The sequence below is a fragment of the Gopherus flavomarginatus genome, chromosome 1, assembly GCF_025201925.1.
Source record: "Gopherus flavomarginatus isolate rGopFla2 chromosome 1, rGopFla2.mat.asm, whole genome shotgun sequence".
Classification (NCBI taxonomy): Eukaryota; Metazoa; Chordata; order Testudines; family Testudinidae; genus Gopherus; species Gopherus flavomarginatus.
Window position 1 is genome coordinate 4,848,620 of NC_066617.1, and position 23,965 is coordinate 4,872,584.

The following is a 23,965-nucleotide window of genomic DNA, read 5'->3' on the forward strand; positions in this document are numbered from 1 at the left end:
TCAGCTTGTTTTCAGGCTAAACGTGCCCAAGGGCTGCGTGTGAAGCAATGGTGCCGAGATCTCAGGTGGAGCTGGTGAGGTGGGCTGGGCTGTTCTTTCGGGAGCAGTGAATCTTGTGAGTGACCAGTGGAGCAGGGCGGGATGCTCCAAGAAGCCCCTCGGAGGGCTCAGAGGTTGAGGTGTGCCTGTTGCTAACCAGCAGAGGGACAGCGGAGCCTGCGTAGGCTGAGAGGGGGGGATTTGTGTTGCCCACGGCTGAGGAGGCAGGATGCTGACCCATGGCCGATACAGTCATGGCTTCTCCATCTTAGTGCATGTCGTGCTCAGTTCTGTGTTCACACTTCAAAAAACATGTTGAAAAATTGGAGAAAGTTCAACAAAGAGCCAGGAAAAGGATCTCAGCTCTGGACAATCTGGCTTACAGTGAGAGACTAAGGAAACGTGTCCGCTTTAGTTTATCCAAGGGTAGGTTAAGAGGGGACTTGACCATGATCTACAATTACCCCCAAGGGGAAGACATTTCTGGCTGTCAACAGTTATTTAAGCTGGCAGACAAAGGAGGAACCTGAAGGCAGACAGATTCAGACTAGAAATAAGCTGCCATGTTTTCACAGTGAGGGTAATTAACCATTGGAAAATCTGACCTAGGGACGCAGTGAGTCAAACCTGGATGCCTTTCTAAAGGATATGCATCAGCTCAATCAGGAGATCTGGGCGTGAGGCAGAAACAATTGCATGAGGCTGGGTCTCTTCTGGTCTTAATGTTTATGATCTATGGGGCTGGTGAATTGTCTCCCAGGGAAGGAGTGGGAGTCTGCTCTCATGGAATATTTGTAACTTCCCACTCCAGACCGAGCTGTCTGTTCTCTAGCATCTGGGCCTAGGTAACCCCACTGCTCTGTGAGCTAGAGCAGGTTCTGCCTCTCCAGAACCCTCTAAGGTGGTTTGTGCCTCGCCTGGAGCTCGTTTTTGCATTCAGTTTCCCTGTAGAGATGGGGATGTGGTTATTATAACCACATCGGGGTATAAATATATAGTGTCTGTAATGAACTAACTAGTGTGTGACACAGAGAATGATGGCGAGAGCACTGCCCTCTACTGGACAGAATCAGAATTGCACAATAGCGTGTGGTGAGCCCATTACAGGGACAGCTAAGGGGTGATTCTCCTGTAGCTCACGTGGGTGCAGTCTGTGTTTTTGGAGCAGGAGGATCCAAGTTCTATCCTGAGTGACCTCAGCATGGAGCACAGACCGTGCAGCACATTGCAATGGGATCCGTCCCGACACAAGGAAGACAGAAAAGGTTCAGCACATGGAAATCAGAATGGGACAGGGAGTTGCAAATGCAGCTCAGCAGGAGAAACGCTCAGCTCTGGGCCTCTCATCCAAATGCAGGCAGGGGCCCTCTCTGCGCAGCTCCAGGGAGAGCCCAGCTTGTGCTCAGCTCCAGGGATCTGAGCGCCAAAAAGATGTGAACACAGTGGCAGGAACTCAGATAAGAGCAGCTACACTGCTGAGGGCCAGGGGCCACTGAGTTGTGGGGTGGGGAAGCTGAAAGCACTAACCCTGCCGAGGCTGGCTAAGGGATAACCAAGGGGCAGCAGGAGAACAGGGAGAGGAATCAGCATGATAAAGGGGGAGGGTGATATGGAGGAGTGGGCTCAAACTGCACAAAGGGAAATGTAGTTTGAGGGTCTGGGAAGATGCCAGGCCCAAGCTCCCCGGATCTCCCAGGGCCTGAGGAGCTGGAGGCTGACTTGCCAAAGGCAACTGAACAGAGTGTTAAGTCAGCAAAGATTTTCAAATGCAAAATTCTTGTCCAGTCCGTCCCTCTCTCTAACGCCCACGACCAGTCACTCCCTCTGCTTCTCCGACCGCGTTCGCTTAATCCACTACGTCCACGATGAGGGGTGTCATAACATTAGTCGCAGATTTGGACCTTAGCGTCCAAAATATGGGGGTTAGCATGAAAACCTCCAAGCTTAGTTACCAGCTTGGACCTGCTACTTGCTGCCACCACCCAAAAAATTAGAGTCTTTTGGGGCACTCTGGTCCCCCTGAAAAACCTTCCCTGGGGACCCCAAGACCCAAATCCCTTGAGTCTCACAACAAAGAGAAATAATTCTTTTTCCCTTCCCCCCTCCAGGTGCTCCTGGAGAGATACACAGACACAAGCTCTGTGAATCTAAACAGAGGGAGTCCACCCTCTGTAATTCCAGTCCTGGAAACAAAAGCACTTTCCTCTTCACCCAGAGGGAATGCAAAATCAGGCTAGCAAATCCAACACACACAGATCTCCCCCTGATTTCTTCCTCCCACCAATTCCCTGGTGAGTACAGACTCAATTTCCCTGAAGTAAAGAAAAACTCCAACAGGTCTTAAAAGAAAGCTTTATATAAAAAAGAAAGAAAAATACATAAAAAATGGGCTCTCTGTATTAAGGTGACAAATACAGGGTCAATTGCTTAAAAGAATATTGAATAAACAGCCTTATTCAAAAAGAATACAAATCAAAGCACTCCAGCCACTATAGACACGTAAATACAAAAACAACAAAACCATGTGTGGTACTCACACTTGGAAACAGAAGATTAGAAAACAGAAATCACTTCTCAAAGCTGAGAGAAAAGCAGGCAGACAGACAAAGACTCAGACACAAAATTCCCTCCACCCAGAGTTGAAAAAAATCCTGTTTCCTAATTGGTCCTCTGGTCAGGTGGTTAGGTGAAAGAGACATTAACCCTTAGCTATCTGTTTATGACAAGGGGCGCCAGGTAGTCGGAGTGGCGGATCCCAAAGGTCTGGCCACGCTGCTGGACGTACTGCAGGGAGAGGGAGCAGAGCACCGCAGGATCAGCGCATGAGATCTCAGCTCCTCCCCCCAGCACCTGCTGGCACCCTGCGGAGATCCTGGCTTCCACGTTAGAAACACACACTCCCCCCGCCCCCCCCCATCAGAGCTCAATGCTCCCCCACGACTACAATCCTTCATGAGACCTTAGCTCCCCCACTACGCACATGCGCACACACACACACACACTGCATCCCCCCTCTCACATACACTACATCCCACACATACATCCCCCCATGTTATAAACACACATGTGCCCCATCAGATCTCAACATCCCCCATGACTACAATCCTGTGTGAGACCTTAGCTCTCCCGCTACACACACATGCACTCACACACACTGCATCACCCCCTCATACACACACTGCATCACCCCCACACACACACTGCATCACCCCCACACACACACTGCATCACCCCCTCACACACATTGCATCACCCCCCACCACACACACACTGCATCACCCCCACACATACTGCATCGCCCCCCACACACACACTGCATCACCCCCACACACACACTGCATCACCCCCACACACACACTGCATCACCCCCCACCACACACACACTGCATCACCCCCACACATACTGCATCGCCCCCCCCACACACACACGGGCTGTTCACTGCCAGGGAAATCTCTCCATGAGATCTCCAGTCTCTCCCCCAGCAAACACGTTCTCAGCACCTCCCTGTCACAACAACTCTTGTGAGCCCATGTGTGTGTGGGTCCCGGCCCCCACCTCACCTTCTCCGGGCTGTGTGCCCCGGGCCCTGGTTTCTGCATGTTGTCCCCAGGGAGCATGTTGCGGGCAAGCATGCTGTACTGGGGGGCCCGGGTCTTCTACACGCTGGGTTCCACCACACGGTAGTTACAGGGCCCTGGCGTCTGCACACAAGGAGAGCAGAGCTCAGTTGCCAACAGTCCATTCCCAGGGGTGCTCCCCCCAAGCAGGCCGAGCCACAACCCAGCTGGCATCCTACACCCCCATTCCCCATCGCCAGTGTGTCCCCCACCCCCTTCCCTCACCCCCTTCCATCTGAGTACCCCCCTCCCCAGCTCCGCGGCTACCTCTCACCTTGCTCAGGTCCTCATAGAAGCTGCCAAGCAAGCTGCGCCCCAGGAGGGAATAGTTTGGGGCAGAGCTCTTGCCGACGACCTTGGGCCCAATCACTGGGGGGAGCCCGTAGGCGGCAGGCCCTGGGATGGGGGAAGAGGGGTCAGCGAGGGAAAGAACTGACATTCAACCACCACTTTGGACAAATCAGAAATCTGACAGGGCTGCTCTAGGGAGCCGGGGAGGGCAGGGGAGGGCAGGACAGGAGTGAGGTGAGACTGGGGAGAGGCAGGGTTCAGTGGGGGTGAGGACAGAAGGAGAAGGGTGGGATGTGTGGGGAGAGCAGGAGTGAGGTGAGATGGAGAGGGGCAGGGCTCGGGGGGCTGAGGGCAGAAGAGAATGGTGAGGGGTGGGGAGGGCAGGAGTGAGATGAGACGAGGAAGTGTAGCCTATAGGACTAACCTGCTTGGTTGCATATATATATATATATATTTTTTTTTCTTATAGTTTAAGTGTTTGATGCATTGTAATAGGTTTATAAATTTATATTAAAGTAGGTTTGGTGGTAATGCAAAAAACCTACAGGCCATTTCCTGTATGGTAAGGTAAGACAAAGTGAGCATATCGATAATAAAACCTTTTACTCAAAAATTAAAGTGAACCTACAGCTTGTTACCTAAGTAGATAAGTACCCCCGCCAATGTCTGTGACCTTTTATCTAGACCAATAAACAATGAAAAATGGCACAGGGGGGTTTCAATGTTGTACCCACAAACTTAACTGGTGCACCCCAAGGACACTTCTGTGTGTATGTACATGTCATCAATACGCACAAACATACTAGCCTATGGGGTAAACGCACCCCAACATTTTGTGGCTAAAAAGTAAACTTTGGGCATAATTTTTTCCCCCAGCACATGTGCCCTGTAGAAAAGGTAACTCACCTCGCTACAGCGCTCTGCTCTGTCATTCTCACTTCCATTCTATTTCTACTTGATCTCTAGCGAGTCTATCTAGCTACAAGAACTACTACTATTAGGAGGCTGCACTTGTTCTTCTGAAACTTTAAGTTTAAAAAAAACTAAGCAGAGCTCGGTTTCCCTAAGTTTTGTTCTTACTTTGTTTATTAGGTTTGAATTTTAAGTTTAAGTTAGTCAAGTAAAACCCCTTCCAGTGCTTCACCACCCTCTTAGTGAAATAGTGTTTCCTAATATCCAACCTAAACCTCCCCCACTGCAACTTGAGACCATTACTCCTTGTTCTGTCATCTGGTACCACTGAGAACAGTCTAGATCCATCCTCTTTGGACCCCCTTTCAGGTAGCCAGCGGCTCTGGCCTCTGTTCAGCATTCAGTAGCAGTTGCCAGGTTCCGGGGTCCACTCGCACCCCAAACCAGTGGGTTGATCCCCCCCTCTGACAGTCTCTTGCCACCCTGCCCAGTAGCACCCACTTTGGATAAGAGGCTGGAAAAGCAGTGAACTGGCTCTAGGGTCCCTGGGTGTGGAGATAGGCACGTGCGGGAGCCAGAGCTCCCGGGAATGGGAAGGGGAGGATGGGGACAAATCCAGACAAATGTCTGAGCCATCGGTCACTGATTTGTGCCTGGGAACCTCGAGGTGTTTGGCCAGTGATGCAGTGGGGCGATGGGGGCAGGAGCTAGGTCATGAGCTCTCCTACCTGGAGTCTGGTCATTCGCAAACTCCTTCATGCGCGAGGCGAGCGAATAGATGGGCGCGGAGCGATAGGTCCATTTCCCTGCCTTCTCTGGAGAATATCGACATGAAACAAAGAGGGAGGATAATATTGGAGCATGGAGAGGGGGGACACGCCCCATACCACACTGATTGGCAAACCGTGGACTGAAGCAGCTGGGAGCTCACTGATAGCACTGGTCTACAATTTTTGAGAAGTCATCTGCTTCAGAGATAAAACGTGATATTTATTATGTATTTTGATGTGCTGAATTCAAATATGACAATTAAAACAACTGATTGGCTACTGTTTCTAAGATATTTAAGTTTTTACATTTTATGTCTATGTCTATTGTATAGATAGTAGAGTTTTAATCATAAATTGTAAACCTAGGTCTTTTCATGTGTTTATGGTTGCTATACATGATAATATTTCACCTGTCCTGTTTATGTAACACTTTAAAAATCAGCAAAAGGGTTATAACAATAAAATTTATTATGAAACAAAAGGCAAAAAACTATTATGTACATAGTTTAGTCCTATTCAGTGTCTTCTTGGCACTTCTTGGCTTGTCTCTTGTATTCATTAAAAGGAGCATCTCTTGTCACTGTCCAGCAATAGTCTGCAAGAATTGATGGGCTCCATTTGCCCTGAGAGCCTGCCAGGAGATTCCACTGCTGTAGTCTGGAGCCCAACAGCTCTGCCTTACTCTTGGGTAGTTCCAAATTCCTGACAAGGTCATTCAGTTCACCTTGTGTTCTGAGGTGTGCTTCAGAGGAGGAGGATGGGAGAAAATGTGGGTCCTGTGTCACTGATGGTTCAGGACCAGAAGTTTCATCCTCTTCCTCTTCCTCGTCTGACTCAAGTGAGAAGGATTCTGGTGCATCAGGAACCGGCAGTCCTTCTCCGTGGGGTACTGGGCATATAGCTAATGGAATGTTTGGATAACGCACAGTCCACTTTTTCTTCTTTGACACACCTTTCCCAACTGGAGGCACCATGCAGAAGTAACAATTGCTGGTATGATCTGTTGGCTCTCTCCAAATCATTGGCACTGCAAAAGGCATAGATTTCCTTCTCCTGTTCAACCACTGGCGAAGATTTGTTGCACAAGTGTTGCAGCATATGTGTGGGGCCCACCTCTTGTCCCGATCTCCAATTTTGCAGCCAAAAGAAAGGTGAAAGGCTTTCTTAAGCATAGTGGTTAGACTGCACTTTTGTGATGCAAAAGTCACTTCACCACAAACATAGCAGAAGTTATTTGCACTGTTCACACAAGTATGAGGCATCTCTGTTCACTTTGGCTAAACAGAAATGTGTCCCTTTGCAAAATCAGACACTGACAAATAAGAGAGCACGACACTGTGACGATGCAGTTCTGGCGGGACCCAACTGAGAGTGCCAATTCAGGACCAATTGCTCAAACAGGGCAGTCACAGCCCAAGGCTGCGGTTTTTTCACTTCTAAGGCAAACCAAACCAGCCAGACAAAAATGACTTCAGTTTCACCCCACTGGCTAACCACAAGTCACACAAGCAATTTCCTTAGACACTCCAGTCTCCCAGTATCACCACCAGTGCCACCCGTCCTGGGAATGAATGCTTATGAAAACCAACACCCCAGTAAAAGAAAAAGGTTCTCTCGATCCCAAAGGACCAAGCCACAGACCCAGGTCAATATACACATCAGATTTACCCACAAATCACGCTGTTGCCAGTCCTTTAGAATCTAAAATCTAAAGGTTTATTCATCAAAGGAAAAAGAGAGAGATGAGAGCTAGAATTGGTTAAATGGAATCAATTACATACAGTAATGGCAAAGTTCTTAATTCAGGCTTGTAGCAGTGATGGAGTAAACTGCAGGTTTAAATCAAGTCTCTGGAGAACATCTCCTGCTGGGATGGGTCATCAGTCCTTTGTGTAGAGCTTCAGCTTGTAGCAAAGTCCCTCCAGAGGTAGGAAGCAGGATTGAAGACAAGATGAAGATGAGGCATCAGCCTTATATAGGCACTTCCAAGTGTAAGAACACTTCTTTGTTCTTACTGTGGAAAATTACAGCAAAATGGAGTTTGGAGTCAGATGGGCCAGTTTCTGCATACCCTGCTGAGTCACAAGGCGTATCTGCCTCCTCTCAATGGGTCAGTTGTGTAGCTGATGGTCCTTAATGGGCCATCAAGCAGGCTAAGGAGAGCTAACACCAACTTGTCTGGGATCTCTCCCAGTAACACAGCACAAGTTTGAAATATAGAGAGTATACGGCCAATATTCATAACTTCAACTACAAAATGATACAGATATACAGACAGCATAATCATAATCAGTAACTCATAACTTGGTCTTAGACACCTTATATGACCCCCTTTACATAAGATCTGGTGCCACTACAGGACCTTGGTTGCAACCCATGTTCTGTATGGTCCCAGTTTATGTCAATAACATCATACCTCCAACGCAAAATTGATGCAGGAAGGGATGACACAGACATCTCTGACTGCATCCTAAGGATTCCCTATTCGGGACAATGCATCAGCTACAATATTTTCCTTCCCCCTTATGTGGATTATGTCCATTTCATACTCTGGAAGGGCTAAACTCCAGCGCAGCAACCTGGAGTTGGTACCTTTGGCCCTGTGCAGCCAGACCAGAGGGGCATGATCACTCAACACCGTGAATTTTTGGTTGTACAAATAGGGCTTAAGTTGCTTGACAGCCCAGACAATGGCATAACATTCCTTCTCAATGGTATCGTCATTTTGCTCAGTGGGGGATAACTTTTTGCTCAAGTATGCCATGGGATGCCTCTAACCCCCCGCCCCCTCTTGCATTAGCACTGCCCCCAGCCCAATATTGGAAGCGTCTGTACATAGCAAAAAAGGTTTTTTGAAATCTGGGCTGGCCAGCACAGGCTCTTTGGCCAAAGCACTTTTTATGCTTTGAAATCCCTGCTCACAGGCCTCCGTCCATTACACCCGGTCTGGTTTTTCCTTTTTCGTTAGGTCTGTGATGGGCGCAACAATGTCACTGAATCCCTGAACAAACCTCCTGTAATAATTGGCTAGACCAATGAATGATTGGACCTGTTTCTTAGTTCTTGGGATAGGCCAGTTCTTAATGGCCTCCACCTTTGAAGGCTCAGGGCGCAGTCGCCCATTGCCCACCCTGTGACCCAGGTAGGTTACCTCATTAATTCTTTCCACTACCTCCATGGATCCAATCAAAACATCCTTCATTTTGTTCCTCCGAACAGGATCTAGCACCAGCACCATACCCCCTGTTTCAAATGCTATCTCCTAAGCATCTCTGTCATAACAGGTTTTCTGAGCATCTTGGCTCTCTTTCAGATTTTGCTCAACCAACTTCATCATCTGCTGCAAACTCTCCTTGAACTGAGCCATATACTCAGCCACCGGCTGCTCTGTATCCTCCACCTGACCCTCCCATGAGTCATGAACCAAATCTAGGGGCCCCCGTACCTGCCTTCTGTAGAGCAGTTTAAAGGGAGCAAACCTTGTAGACTCTTGGGGTACACTCCTGTATGCATACAATAGATATGGCAGTAGAACATCCCAGTCATTCTGGCATCTATCCATGTACATTTTCAACATAGACTTCAGGATCCCATTGAACCTTTCCACTAGGCCATTAGTCTGGGGGTGGTAGGGAGCAGCTTTCAGGTGCTTCACCCCACATAATTCCCACAACTGCCTGAAAACCACAGACATGAAGTTAGACCCACGATCAGACAGTATTTCCTTGGGAAAACCCATTCTGCTAAAAACAGAGAACAAGACCACTGCCACTGTCTCTGCCTCAATGTTAGCCAAGGCTACAGCCTCAGGATATCGGGTAGCAAAGTCTACCAGTACCAGGATGTATTTTTTCCCATTCTTGGAAGGTTTTGGGAATGGCCCCACAATATCCACAGCCACTCTGGCAAAAGCCTCCCCTATAATGGGCAGAGACTGGAGGGGCACCTTGCTAGGTCCCTTCAACCTCTTATGCTTTTGATACAGTTTACAGCTTTCGCAGTAATCTCTCACCGTCTCAAAGAGGTGAGGCCAGTAGAAATTTTGCTCCAGCCTGTCACACATTTTGCCTATACCCAGATGTCCTGCAAATGGACCATCATGAGCCAACTTTAACAACTCATTGCGGCAACTCTCCGGTACCACAAGCTGTTTGCGAGCCGCCGTTTGGGAATTCTTCTTTCCCCTGGGAGTCTCCCTATACAACAGCCCATTCTGCATAAAAAATCTGCCACTTTCTTCATTGGCTGGGACCTAATTCTGAGCATCATTTCTGGCTCTCTCTAGAGATGCGTCACTTTGCTGAACCACCATGAAGTCACCCTGGGTTTTGGTTGAATTCAGAACCCTCTCTGACATTTCAGACAAACCTTCACCTGATTCATCTTGAGAGACACTCTCTGTCTGTTCGCTGTCCCACTCACTGCCATCAGTCAGGGCATCTGCCACAGACCCAAACTTCCTCTGTGACCTGGTCACCACAGTCATTTGACCAGGCACCCCCGTATGTTATTTCCTAACAAAACATCAGCCGGAATTAAATCCCGGACTGCAGCCTTCACGTCCCCTTTAAAGCCATCCCACTCAAGGTGGATTCTAACCATTGGCAGGTCCACAGAGTACTCAGATAGTGCCACTACCATCACATATTCCCCCGGCAACATGTCCTCTGGCTTCACCAGATGTCCCTTGACCATAGTTACACCCCAGCCAGTGTCCCGCCATCCCACGCGTTCAACACCATTGACCTTTGCCTCCATAATAAACCTCTCACTTTCCTGCCAAGCCTCAGTTCTGACATAGCTGGTGAGCTGATCCCCTCCTCCCAGAGCACTGGAGATGAGGGGGTTGGCATTAGCCACTGCTCTGCTTGCCCCTGGACTTAAAGTGGTGCTGTTGTGGCTTGGCTCAGCCTGGGTGCTCAGAGTAATGGAATTGGCATCTACTGTGGCTTTTGGGGTTGCTGGTTTTGAGCTGCCCTTTAGGGTTGGGCAATCTGGTTTTAGGTGGCCAAGCATCCCACAGTGATAGCATGTAACCTGTTTATGTTTGGGGTGAGAATTCTCACCCTCTGCGCTCCCGCGAGCCACCTTATAAGAGTCAGGGCCAGGTTTACCTTTAAATCCTTCCCTCCTCTTAAACTGAGGAGAATGGTGACTACTTTTCCCTTGGGGTTTATACCCTTCCCAAGCCCTATTTTGGGTATGGGCATCCACAATCTTTGCAGCCCGTAGGACTGACTCGGGGTCCCTATCACACACAGCTGCTCTCAGGTGGTCAGGCATAATGTTTAAGAACTGTTCCAAAGTTATTCAATCCAACAGCTTTTCAAAACTCCCATGCGCCTTTGCTCCCATCACCCACTTTTTAACAAAACCCATTAGCTTATGAGCACATTCTACAAAAGTACAATCATTAGACTTCTTAAACTTTCTAAACTTAACTCTGTAAGAACCAGGAGTAACCATGAACCGCCTTAACACAGAATCTTTAAACCGTCCATAACCCAAGGCTTCTTCTTCCCCCAAATCATTAAATACCTCCCTGGCTTTTCCAGTCAGTCTGGTCAGCAGGACAGCCATTCGCTGTTCATCGGGGATCTGGTACAGATTGCAAAGGCGCTCAAAGGTGGGCACGAATTCCTCTATATCTTCCGTATCATTGTAAATGGGACACATCTTTTCCCAGTTCTTCTCCTGGCTGTGGGTATGTGGAGTACCAGGTGGCGATGACTTTCTCCGCTCTTCCATTACTTGGAGCTGCAGTCTGGCCATCTTCTGTTCCATCTGTCGAGCTCTCTCCTCAGCAGCCAGTAATTCCAGATGCCCCTTATGAGCTTTTTCTTCTCTCTCATCAGCCTCCTTCTTTCGTTCAGCAGCTTCTTTCTCTCTTTCAGCAGCTTCTTTCTGTCTTTCAGCAGCTTCTCTTTCTAATTCAGCTATTTTCTGCCTTTCCAGCAATCTCAGGTCTGCTAGGTTCTGTTCATGCTCGAATTACTGTTTATTCGCTGCCTCTTTCATTCGAATTGCTTCTGCAGTCTCTGTGGTATCAGGTAAGGGTTGTGCTCCTGCCTCCTGATCACCGGCCATTAGCAGATCTCTCAGTTCTTAATTTGTAGCTTTCTTTTTAAAGCTTATCCCCTTTTCTGAACACAAATCATCCAGGGCTTTTTTGTCAAGACCCTCATATGCTCTTTGCTCATCCATTGCAACTGCTCTTTAACCAACCAAACTCTCAATCCCAAATTTCAAATTTGGATAGTGTGGGGTTCTGACCCAAAGCTTAATTGACCCGGTTCTGTGGATCCTGCCGACTACGCCACTGTGACGAAGCGGTTCTGGCAGGACCCAACTGAGAGTGCCAATTCAGGACTAATTGCTCAAACAGGGCAGTCACAGCCCAAGACTGGGGTTTTTTCACCTCTAAGGCAAACCAAACCAGCCAGACAAAAATGACTTCAGTTTCACCTCACTGGCTAACCACATGTCACACAAGCAATTTCCTTAGACACTCCACTCTCCCACTGTCATCACCAGTGCCACCCGTCCTGGGGATGAATGGTTATGAAAACCAACACCCCAGTAAAAGAAAAAGGTTCGCTCGATCCCAAAGGACCAAGGCCCAGACCCAGGTCAATATGCACATCAGATCTTACCCACAAATCACACTGTTGCCGATCCTTTAGAATCTAAAATCTAAAGGTTTATTCATCAAAGGAAAAAGAGAGAGATGAGAGCTAGAATTGGTTAAATGGAATCAATTCCATACAGTAATGGCAAAGTTCTTCGTTCAGGCTTGTAGCAGTGATGGAGTAAACTGCAGGTTCAAATCAAGTCTCTGGAGAACATCTCTCGCTGGGAGGGGTCATCAGTCCTTTTTGCAGAGCTTTAGCTTGTAGCAAAGTCACTCCAGAGGTAGGAAGCAGGATTGAAGACAAAATGGAGATGAGGCATCAAGCTTATATAGGCACTTCCAAGTGTAAGAACACTTCTTTGTTCTTACTGTGGAAAATTACAGCAAAATGGAGTCTGGAGTCACATGGGCCAGTTTCTGCACACCCTGCTGAGTCACAAGGCGTATCTGCCTCCTCTCAATGGGTCATTTGCGTAGTTGATGGTCCTTAATGAGCCATCAAGCAGGCTAAGCAGAGCTAACACCCACTTGTCTGGGATCTCTCGCAGTAACACAGCACAAGTTTGAAATACAGACAGTATACAGTCAATATTCATAACTTCAACTACAAAATGATACAGACATACAGACAGCATAATCATAATCAGTAACTCATAACTTGATCATAGACACCTTATATGACCCCCTTTACACAAGATCTGGTGCCACTACAGGACCTTGGTTGAAACCTATGTTCTTCTATATGGTCCCAGTTTATATCAATAACGTAACACACCCTTTAACCTTTTTAATCACCAGCAAGCGCAGCTGCTTCAGCAGATGTTACTGAGCAATGAGCACGCTCCGTAGGACCCAAGCAGCACTCAGCACCATTCCTGCCACCCCATCAGTGTCCTAGTTCCCGAGAGCCTCCAATTGTCTGGGCCCCTGGGCCCATGAACTCTGAGCTCCACCTGGACATGGCTGGGCCCGCTCCTGCGGGACAGGGGAGGTTAGTACACTTGACCTGCCCCATTTCTGCACTCTAGTAGCTTTACACCCTCGGCATCTGACCCCCTCACCGCTCCCTAGTGACAGCCCTGCCTGTGGTAGGAGGTGTTGGAAGATTGGGTTCTACTTCTGGTCCTGCCACTGACCCCCAGGTCATCTCTACCTCCCTCTCTTTCTACACCTCTCAGTCATAGAGAGTCAGGGCGTTGGGGCTGGAAGCTCTTCAGGGTCCTCAGAACTCCAGATTTCAAAGCCCCTCACAAACGCTCATTGGTGTTTCACACCTGCAGAGGGTTCTATTCTAAGAAGAGGAATAGGTTGTTGTGGAGATTAGACACCTCTGCACTGAGTAATAGAGTCACTTTAAACAAAATGGAGGCCAAGCTCCCTTGTCCTTCTGTTAAGCGCATCATAACTTAGAGACACACAATCTGGGGCTGTTTCCTTTTCATTTCAATATAGTTTTGCATTTGGTAGCTTTTTGAAATATTTTAACTGGAAAATGAAGGGGCCCCTTGGTGTAAATCAGCACAGTTGCTTCAACTTCACAGAGGTTCAGGGCCTCATAATCAAAGGCAGACTCCTCTGCCTCATTCCCTGGATATGAACCCTACCCTTGGGGATATCTGTCACACTTTAAATAACATTCGGATTCTGGCAGGAATCTCTTCTGCAACATGCCCTGTGGCTGTGCAGCATTTATGTCAAATCTCACCCCACAGCCACCTCTTCCTTCCTTGCTTCCTTTCCCTGTCCGCCATCCCTTCCCTTGACCTAGGAGCAAATCTACTCTAGGCAGCCCTTTGAGACAACATTGGTGACCCAAGGGGAGGTCCAATGTTAGGGCAAGTATTACTCACCATAAGGAAAGATTCATCCCTGCGCAGACAGCCATCACAAAAGGCCTTACTGCACTTGAGACCCTCTTAAGACTCAGTTTGGAAGTTAAAAATTGGACTCAAGTTGTTCATAGGCATCGTATCATCCCCCAGCCAAAGGGTGAAATTCAGACTTAAGGCCTTGACAAGAAATATGCACGTGGGCACTGGAATGACTCCCATTAACTTCAAAGTCAATTCGGGGTCTGAGCCGTTGAGAATGCAGAAACATGGCTGCTTCCTTCCTGGCAGGGTTAGAATGAACTGCCCAATGCCATGAGCCATAGCCAGCATGAATGGCAAGGACCATACTGGATTCCTTTCATCGCACCCATTTGTGCTACTGACGCTGCTCAGAATCACCTTGATATTCATTCTCTTTAAAGTGGCAATAATGTCAATGGAATAGCATGAGGAATGCAGTTGGCCAGTACCATCTGATGATGAAAGAAAGATGAAGGGTGCAACATGCATGTCATGCCCTCCGAGGCTCAGATTCAGCCTAGAATCGCAACTCCTGAGGAAAACAACTGCATCCAAAGGAGGATTTTGCAAGACAATCAAGTTTATTTGGTAATGAATTACAACCGCCTCCACAAACACAATCCCAGAACCTCCAGGTAGTTCTATGAACCATATAAAAGCACTCATCACTCTGGGCTCTTCTACACCCTTCTCTGGACTTCAGCTCCTCATTGAACTGGGTAAGTCCAGTTCAACTCAATTGCTTTTGAACTCTAAGGATGTGACAGTAGGGGTTATTTTCAGGGATAATCGAGTCTTACATGTAGTCATGGTGATATTAATCAAGGATCAGGGTGTTCTTCCATAATTATCTTGTGTAGTGATTTAGTTACAGGAGCTGGTGGATTCATGATTTATTTTAGAGCAACATATGCAATTGGGAAAACTATTTCCTCTTAACTGGAAATAGATTTAGGGTACTGAAAACTTATTCATAACTTTAGAAAGTTAAAGCTTTAGAAAGTCATTTAGCCATTTTCACTTAGCCGTATTAGGAAGAAAGTTTCCCAGGTTAGTCCAGAAAAGACTCTTCGGAGGTCTTTTACTTTCTTCAGATGCAGTTGTTACTGATCACTATTGGAGACAGGAGAATGGATTAAGCTGACAAATGGTGAGTTTCAGTCTAGCAATTCTTATGCTCTTTTCAGCAGAAATACCCTTTGAAGGTGCTTTTCCTCAGATGGTGTAATTTAGTGTCCCTCCATGGAACTCAGTGGACCTGAACCCACCAACTGAGGAGCTTGTCCTTAGTGATTTCTTTGGAGAAAAGTAAAGCTTTCTGTGTGTTGATTGGCAAGTACTGTTGACTCACAAGCTTTAGAAACTCAAAGAACAACGCTGGGATACCAGACTCAACTGGTTTGCATGCAGAGGTTAAATCCTCAGACGAAAGGATACAATTACCATTATCCCGGTAATGTTCTCTTTGAGAAATGTTTAAAATGGGCACAGAATCCCTGGAGTCCAGCATAGAAATAGTGACACTTATTCCAGTCAATGTTTTTCAGACCAAGCCATTTCAAGGAGCACAAGGGGACCGGTTGGGAGGGAAGTTTAGTGCGAGTGGACAAGAGGTGTAGAAAGAGGCTATAGAAAGAAAGACATGGCCATGAACACAGAGACATAGTCCACTCTTTCTTTCTCTCTTGGGCCGCACCGAGCTTTGAAGCCTTTCATCCACCAGCTCTTGTACCTTCTCTTGACTCTAGTCCCTGTTGTGTGTTTCAGGTTTACCTCCATCCCAGAAAGACGACTTTCTCCAGCCTGTGCTATCCAGAAGGCGGGGTGGCCCGACCCAGTCCAGTTACTGGCAGCTCCAACGAGCCACGTCTTAGGCAGTGCCCTGACTCTGAAGGGGTGATCAGACCCTCACCTGTGGTCGTACCTGCTTTCAGGGGCTCATTCGGTCATGGGGGATTGTATGGCTATGGAGGCCTTTATGGATGATTGTATGGTTTAGGGGGATACGCTGGTTATGGCGGCGGTTATGGTTATGGGGGATTATATGGTTATGAGGGATTAGGAGGTTACCCGGGCGGTTATGGTTATGGGGGATTATGTGGCTCTGGCGTATCTTGCCATAGGTACCTCCATGGAAAGTGTGGGCCATGTTAAATCTATCAGGAATATTTGTTGAACAAGGAAGAACCAGGAAATGAACAGCAAGATACATCTTCAACCCTGATCTTTTGGGCATGGCTTTCAGAAGTGCTGGGCAACCAGGGCTCCAGCTAAACACAGTGGGAGCTGTGTGTGCTCAGCACCTTGGGCTCACAGCCGTGCTGCATTTCTAATCTTACGCTTTATGACTCATTCTGCCAAGGCTTTCCCACCCGTGTGCTGATTCTCGCTTTCACCTGTGGACTCGATCTGAATTAGAGGCAGGCTGTTTACAGTCACTCCGTAGTTTAAGGGAAATAGGAGCCTTAAGATGGGAATCAGCTACATTTATTATTATTTTATATCTCTTGAGAGTGGGAAAAAGAGACCTTGCTAGGAAGGAGAATTAGACCCCGTCTGCTCTATCCTTTCCATCAATACGTATCTTTAGCTTCTTGCTTTGATCTTCTCTGTGGCTGATGTTTAACTGAGAAGCTGCCTAGTCCTCTGCTTCTGTTTTGCTTTGTCTCACTTCTCACCAACTGGGGCAATACAACTAGCTTAACACGGGTGCGTAGGTGACTTGTCAATATCTACAGCTGCAACAAGAACAAAAAACATTGTGTGTGAAATAGATCCCATTGAGGTGGGTGATCGGTAGCAGCCCTTCTTGAAAAACTGAATATCTGTTTGGTCCACTCTAGTATTTTTCCTGTACTGTGTACTGCAAATGTGACTCACATTAAAAACTCTGAGGCATCACAATATCTGTCTTCTGGTTCTCCTTCTTCCTCCCTCCTTCTTTAAACATTGCCCTGGACAAAATTCATCCCTGAAGAACCAACAGCACAGGCACTTCTCAAGATGTGACTTTCTGAAGCCCTGGAGTGACAGGAGAAATCAGCCCTTGAAGTAGTTTACAGCATTCTGAGGGGTTTCCACACTGGGGTGCAGTTCCACCTTGCATTACCTGCTCTAACAAAGCAAAGTTAACTCTGGCCTGAACTCCTTGAATTGCAGAGCACCGTTCAGGACAAGATGCCTTTGTTTCTAGAGCACTTTGAAAGTTTGGTTCTTGGCTAGAAAGCTCTTCCCAACATGCACTACACAAATCCCTCTCCCTGTTCTATAGAGCTTCCCTTCCCTAGTATTTGGGGGATTCAATGCATAAAGGCGAATGCTGGGAAAACTTGACTCACCTGACCATTTGTTATGGGTACTGTCTCTGGAGCCATCAGGTCAAATCAAGTCCATTTCCATTGCTACTGCTCCTCCAGATGTTAAGGCTGAGTATTTAAACCAGTGTACCTCTGGTATGTCATTTGAGAGCATTTCCAGTAATAAACTCTCCAACAGAGGCTCTGCTGAAACATCATTATGGAGTCAGCAGGCCTTTTTTAGAATAATCCTCCTTTATCCAGGACATTCTTCTCTTCTCCTCTGGCGGGACCTCCATTGACATGTAGCATGTAGCACCCATTTGGGAAGCAGGCTTTCATGACAATGTAGGAGAGGTGTAAATTCAACCACCTCTGCTTCTTGACATCAACTTTGCACTCACTTTGCATTGCTGGAGATGAGCTGACAAGATTTACGGCAATGGGGCAAAATTAGTTCAGCTTCACACGGAGATTCTGGATTTCATTGCACCAGTAAAACTCAGTGACATTAATCTGCTTCTGACGCTTTGCCCACATGTGCTCATCTACTGGCCAGCAGAAACACCCATTTTTTGGTCAAAGTATGTTTCAGACACAACTGCCTGCCTCAGTTCTGCCTTTGAAGAAAAACTACACTACACCAAAGTCACCTGCAGGAGTCATGAAAGAGAATGGAGCAAATAATTAGGCAATCAATTTGCCACCACTCAAGTGCCAAAGCCATTTGAGAACTCAGGAAGGTGCATTTGGGAATTCCTTCCTGCTGGGTACCCTCAAGGCATTTATGAGAAAGTGGGAATGTTCTTGCTGTGTTATGTGAATGCTGAGTGGGGAGTATTGACCTGGGAAGGATGCAGGGGAGTTGTGCTGGCAAGGTCTGCACTGGGGAAGGGAGGATACCTGAGCATGTAACCTGAGAACCCAGGAGGGAGGTTAAAGGCCAGGTGATACCTTTGCCTCGGAAACTGGACAAAGGCTTCTGGGGGGCGGTGGGCGGGAGCCGGAGGGAGGCTGAATGAGACGTTGAAGGCAGTTTCGGTTTTTGGTAGAGACTGGGAAATGAAGAAGGTCATCCCAACGGGGCTTGGGCTTCCCAGGGGGGCTGTGGCCTCCCTGGAGGCCCCAGATGGACCAGATTAAAGGGGGTCCTGTTGTCCGTACTGGCAAGGCCTGGTTTGGACCATGTTCTTGTCATCTTTATAAACCTCTGTTTTTCTGGCTGGCTAAGAGTCACATCTGACTGTGAAGTGGGGGTGCAGGACCCTCTAGTTTCCCCAGGACCCCGCCTGGGCGGACTCGCTGTGGGAAGCGCACGCTGCTTGTTTTGCTGGTGCCTAGAGCTGGCCCTGCATATCTGGGGGTTTAGATGAATAGTTTCTAGGTATGATAGTGATGATTTTTCATGCCTGGCCCAAGCTTCTCACAGCATAACTGTCCCCTGTCTGCCTCTCCCTGAGAACAACAACAGACAGACAAACGGGGGAGTCTTGTTTCAATTTTTAAAAGTTATAGCCTTCCCATTGACTCTTCTGGCCAGGTGCCCGCTCACTTCTCTTTACCCATGCAGAGCAGTGAGAGTTTTTTTACCCTTTATAGGGAGATAAATTAGAGATCCGCTACTTAGAGGGATTTTATAGCTCCCGGCTGGTGGGTGTCCATAAAAGGGAGCTACATCCCACCCACAGCTTCCCCTTCATTTATCACAGCTTGGGATTTCCCATCCCTTAAAAAAAATGTCACATAGGACGTGGCTGGAATAGCATTAATAGTGCAAATGAGTTCAGTCCAGCATCATAAGGCAGGTGCTTTGGTTTGGAAACCTCAGCGAGTCACCAACACTTCCTGATGAAATAACAAAGGTGGAATTTTTTGATCCAAACAAAATACAACTCCCCACCACCTGCCCAGGATAAATCTGCTCTGTTCCACTGGCTTCACTGAAGCCACACTTAGAGCAGATGAGGCTCTGCATCTAGATATACTTCTTCAAAAGAGAACGTAGCAGTTGCCAGGCTGGAAGAGACGAGTGCCCCATCTAAAGCAGTGTCCTGTCTCAGTGAGTGTCATTCACCAGCTGCTTCAGAAGAAAGTAGGAGAACAATGACTTAGTCCTTTAGAGAGCAAATTTAGGGTGTTTCTTCCTAACTCCTGAATGAAAAATGGGGGTGACATTTTTCAGAGCTCCCTAGGGGATTTGAATGCCCAAGTTCCAACAAAAATCAACAGGATCTACTGTCCCAAATGTATGTCTTGCTCTTAGAATCCAAACAATTTCTAAAGCACGAAGAAACAAACACCAGCAACCCGATAATGAAAATAAATTGAAAAACCCTAAACCCTCCCCATTGTTATGAATCACAGAGTGTCTGTGCAAGATTCAGTCCTAAATTCAAAGGATCCTTAGCACATCGTTTGAATGATTATGGAGAGAGTGAGAGGAACAGGACTTTTTTAGTTCACAGAGGAGAATAAGTAAAAGTGGTTTGAGAGCAGGAGTGTTTTCAGCCAGTTTTTTAGACTGCCTGGAGAACTCAAGAGGCCCTTTGTTCCTTAAGGTCTAATTAGTTCCAGACCAAATTTCAATAACTTGTTCCATTGATTTAACATTTTTCCACTGTTTTTCACAGTCAGTTTGTTCTTACGTCCACAGGATCTGATGTGCACATTGAATCCTGCAGCTCTTTCATCTGCAAACTTGAGATACAGGAGAATTCCCTGTAACTGTTTCTCTTTCTAGGGCAGCTAAACTTGGCGAGGGAAATGCCTGTGTGTGATGTTTTAAAGGGCCAGCATTTCCTTCTTTGGAGTGGGATTTTTTTTCAATATGAATCTAAACCTATCTAATAGAACTAGAAGAGACACTGAACAGTCGTCAAGTCTAGTCCCCTGCCTTCACAGCAGGACCAAGTACCATCCCTGACAGATTATTAACCCAGATCCCTAAATGGCTCCAAATTTACTGCCATCTGCCTTTGGGAGTAAGTTTTAATCTATTGATATGCATGATTTGCACCGTTCCTCTGTAGCTGAGCTTCCTTTTGTAAGCAGAGTCAGAATGAGCTCTACCCTGACATGTGGTGGTGAATTATGGTGAGTGTGGAAAAGAATTTCAGGGGCTGATCTTGTTTGCATAGGCACAGCCACCTCACTTAGCATAGCCCACGGCAGCCTAAAATGGTCACTTTGACAGCTGTGGGATCCTCAATTTCTCTGTTATTGGGGCAGGAGGAATAAAGTGTTGTTACCCTGATTATGTGACTGAGAGACTATGGATCTGTTTTATGACAGAGTGTCTCACCATCAACTAAGTAGCACTCGCCAGACAAGGGACATGGGTTACAAAACCCAGTAAATGGGGGAGAGGTTTAGGGAGTGCTATGAGGGCCTGGAACACCAATTGCATCTCCTTGGCTCTCTCCACTGTTGAATAGCAGAGCTAATTTTGATTCTACTAGGAATCTAGCTGGAGGCTGCTGAGTTGAATGCACTTTTGGCCAATGGTGCACCAGCACTGAGGATCCCCTGCTGCAGGCTGAAATGACTAAAGAGCAAAACTTACTGAGCTGAGTCCTGTGTTAACTAGTGGGGGAACCTGAAGATCTATTGCTAGTGGCTGGCAGAGCAGAGCAGTTTGCACGACGGTTGGAGCGGTCCACAGAACAGTGAGCAGAGCAGGTTGTGGGATGCTTGAACTGGCCCACAGAACAATGAGCAGAAGGAGCAGAACGGTTTGCACGGATGGCTGGAGCAGCTCACAAGCTGGTGAGTGGAGTGGAGCTGTTCGTTGTGAAAGCTGCAGTAGAACTCCACGGAGAGGTGGGGAAGTCGGTCTCGGACCACGTAAGGTGCCCCTTAACCCCCTTTGTGCCCCCCATTTCCACCCAGGCTGGGGGGGGGTAAAACTCTGCAGATAAACTTTTGAACTATGGGGCAGCACTGACCAGGGACAGAGACTTTGGGGTTGATGGACTTTGGGATGATTGGACTTAAGACCCTAAAGGGAAAAGGACATTGCCAAAACATACTTGCTTTGTCTTTGGCTCGTTGTTTATTTTATGAATCCTGTTTGTGGGGCTTTCCCACTATGATGCCACATTGTTTCCCTCCTTTATTAAAAGGATTTTGCTACACTCAGACTCTGTGCTTGTGAGAGGGGAAGTATTGCCTCCTCGAGGCACCCAGGGGGTGGTATGTAATTGTCCCAAGTCACTGGGTGGGAGCCCAAGCCGATTTTGTATTGCATTACTGAAAGAGAACCCCTGGATACTGAACCCGGCCCTTGTTCCTGCCAACTGAGAGGGCTGGAAGGGTTATATTTACATCAGATGTGACAGCCTTCACCCCTTCAAGCACTTGAAAAGGTCATTCCCAATAAACCTTCCTTCCCCCCCCCGCCCCATCAGTGGGCTCAGCACTAACACCAAATTAGCAGTGTCAAATGATCTTTCTTCAGTTTGCTGACCATAATAAACATGCTGAGTTCCCTGACTTTTTTCAAGGGTCTGTTTCCCTCAATTCCTCATTACCTGTAAATTCTCCTTAAAATGAGTGACATACTCCCCTACAGGCTGTCCTCTTTCTTCAGTACTGCCCTCCCCAGAGCCTCCAATCAAATCTAAGGGTCCCCTAACCTGCTACCCACACAGGAGATCAAAGGGGGAAAAGCCAGTTGAATCTTGGGGAACACTTCTGTGCACAGTGAGCAACTAATGAAGTAAAACGTCCCAATCATTCTCATGGCCAGTGAGGTACGTTCTTAGCACAGCTTTTAAAGTTCCCTTAAATCTTTCTGCAAACTCATTAGTTTGTGGGTGATAGGGAGCAGCCTTTATATGCTCTGCTCCAAACAATTCCCATGACTTTGGAAAGACTACAGACATGGAATTTGCACCACCATCTGTCAAGATTTGTCTGGGAAAAACTAATCAGCTAAAAATGGTGAATAAAGCTGTAGCCACTGGTAAGCCTATACCAAAGCTTAACTATATTTAGGGTATTTCTACCCTATGGGATTACTCCGATTTTACAGAAATTGATTTTTGGAAAGAAGATTGGATAAAGTTGAGTGCATGCAGCCACAGTAAGCACATTAATTCGGCGATGTGTGTCCATGTACAAGCTGAGCAAGTGCAGAATGGTGGTAGAATGTGTATTTGCACATTTAAAGGGATGCTGGCGCACGTTATTGACTCACTCAGACCTCAGTCAAACCAATATACTCATTGTTATTGCTACTTGCTGTGTACTCCACAATCTCTGTGAGAGTAAGGGGGAGACATTTATGGTAGGGTGGGAGGCTGAGGCAAATCACTTGGTCTCTGATTACGCACAGCCAGGCACCAGGGCGGTTAGAAGAGCACACCAGGAAGTGTTGCGCATCAGAGAAGCTTTAAAAACCAGTTTCATGACTGACCAGGCTAAGGTGTGAAAGTTCTGTTTGTTTCTCCTTGATGAAAACTCGCCCCCTTGATTGACTCATTCCCTGTAAGCAACCCACCCTCCCCCTTCGATCACAGCCTGTGTTCTAAGGAAATAAAGTCGTTATTGTTTAAAAATCATGTATTCTTTATTAACTGATTATAAGAGGAGGGAGAGAACTGACAAGGTAGCTCGGGTGGGGTTTGGGAGGAGGATAGGAGGGAAGGAAAAGACCACTTCAGAACTTCAAAATAATGACAGCCTTTTGCGTGGGCTGTCCACTGGGGTGGAGTGCGCGGGTGCACGGAGCCTCCCCCATCCCCCATGTTCTTCCACGTCTGGGTGAGGAGGCTGTGGAACTTGGGGAGGGCGTTTATACAGGGGCTGCAGCAGCACTCTGTGATCCTGCTCCCGTTCCTGAAGCTCCACCAGATGTCAGAGCATGTCAGTTTAATCACACAGCAGCCCCAGCATTGCCTCCTGCCTCTTCTGTTCTTCCTACTGCCACTTCTCATCTCGAGCTTCCCTCCTCTCCTAGCATTGGTCCCTACTGTCCTCATGTTCACTGGCATCTTTCCTGTACTTTGATACCGCACCCTTCCACTCATTCAGATGAGCTCTTTCATTGAGAGTCGATTCCATGATTTCCGAGAACATTTCCTCTTGTGTCCTTTTTTCGCACCGCCTTATCTGAGATAGCCTTCCGGATGGAGGAGGGAGGCTTGAAAAATTTGCAGCTGTGGGAGGGAGGGAAAAAAAGGGAAAGAAGTATTTCAAAAGATACATTTTACAGAACAATGCCTATATTCTTTCACAATGAACACACTATTCACATTACATACAACATGTGATTTGAGTACAAGGTCGCATTTTGCATCTTAATATTGAGTGCCTGGGGCTTTGGTGTTAGAGATCACAGACGCAGGTCCGGACAACAGAATTCAGCTTGCATGCTGCCCTGGTACCCCAGCAGAGGAGCTTGTATTTAGTGACTTCTTTGGAGAAAAGCAAAGTCTCTGTTCATTCATTAGCAAATACTGATGACACCCACGGTTTGAGAGGTGTAGTGGTGTTAGGCTGCATCAGCAAAAACAAGGAGGAGTCCTTGTGGCACCTCAGAGGCTAACAAATGGA

The 23,965-nt window shown here is 47.3% G+C and overlaps 1 protein-coding gene and 1 pseudogene across 1 annotated transcript in view; both read right to left on the minus strand.

Moving 5' to 3' along the window:
* The window catches only part of LOC127039688 (outer dense fiber protein 3-like), a 264,021-nt gene that overhangs the window by 25,012 nt on the left and 215,044 nt on the right, over positions 1-23,965 (minus strand). The window lies entirely within an intron of this gene.
* Positions 2,734-11,414, minus strand: LOC127039629 (outer dense fiber protein 3-like; annotated as a pseudogene).